The following is a 1,240-nucleotide window of genomic DNA, read 5'->3' as shown; positions in this document are numbered from 1 at the left end:
CCCCGCGCCCGCCCGCCCCGGGGTCACCGGGTCTTCAGGCTTCCCACGGCCCAGCGGCCGCGGGCGGAGACGCGTGCTCCGCGCCCTGCGTCCCGGGTCTGCCCGCCGCGCCGGGTGCGCCGCCTTTGCCCTTGACCGCAGCCTCCCGCGCACCGACCTCCCTCCGGCAGCACGGCCGGGCCCCCCTCCGGCTCCGTCCCGCCCCGGGACCCTCCGCTGGTCTGGGCACCCCGGCTGCACCCCAGGGCACCCCGACCTCGCGCCGGCTCCGGAAGCGCGCGCCCCTGGCGCCCCGGCGAAGAGCCAGGCTCCAGGCGCGCACTGAAGCCCAAGGCGCAGCAGCGCCGCGGCCAGATTTGGGGTTTGGGGATTAGGGATGCTCAACCTGTATACAGTTGGCCCTGGAACCACATAGGTTTGAACGGTGTGTGTCCGCTTACATGCAGATATTTTTCAATAAAAGTTACACCAAGCGCTGGGCGCGGTGGCTCACGCCTATCATCCCAGCACTTTGGGAGGCCGAGGTGGTTATAATATAATCATTCACGTATAAGATTAATTTTACTTGTATATTAAGCTATGGGTTTTACTTTTATATGTAATTTTAACATATGGAACCTATATCATACATATGTACGTTTGTGTGTTTGTATATGTGCTTGTGTATGGGTGTGTGTGTGCCTGCGTGTGCTTGTCTCAGGGGTGGCAAAAGTGGAAGAGGTGGAGGAGGTGGGAGAAGAGAGAGGAGAAACAGGCAACCTTGGCATAACTTTTTTTTTTTGAGTCGGAGTCTCACTGTGTTGCCCAGGCTGGAGGGCAGTGGCATGGTCCTGGCCACTGTAGCCTATACCTGCTGCGCTCAGGTGATCCTTCCACCTCGGCCTTCCAAGTAACTGGAACTACAGGCACATGCCACCATGCCCAACTAATTTTTTTTTTTTTATTGTAGAGACGAGGTCTCCCCAAGTTGCCCAGGCTAGTCTCAAACCTATGGACTCAGGCAATCCTTTCTCCTCGGCCTCCCAAAGTGCTGGGATTATAGAGGTGAGCCACCACGCTCGGCTGAGATTAAACTTTTTTCAAAGAATAAATCAGGGGCAACCCCTTCGGGTCCCTTCCCACTGTGGGAACTTCTCTGTTCTTTCAATAAATCCTGCTTTTGCACTTAAAAAAGGACAAAAGGATAAATCATTTGGCTCGGTGTAGTGGCTCAGCCTGTAATCCCAGCACTTTGGGAGGC

This window comes from Carlito syrichta, unplaced genomic scaffold, assembly GCF_000164805.1.
Source record: "Carlito syrichta isolate Samal-C Ts95f unplaced genomic scaffold, Tarsius_syrichta-2.0.1 Scaffold303478, whole genome shotgun sequence".
Lineage (NCBI taxonomy): Eukaryota > Metazoa > Chordata > Mammalia > Primates > Tarsiidae > Carlito > Carlito syrichta.
Note: the sequence above shows the minus strand (reverse complement) of the source record.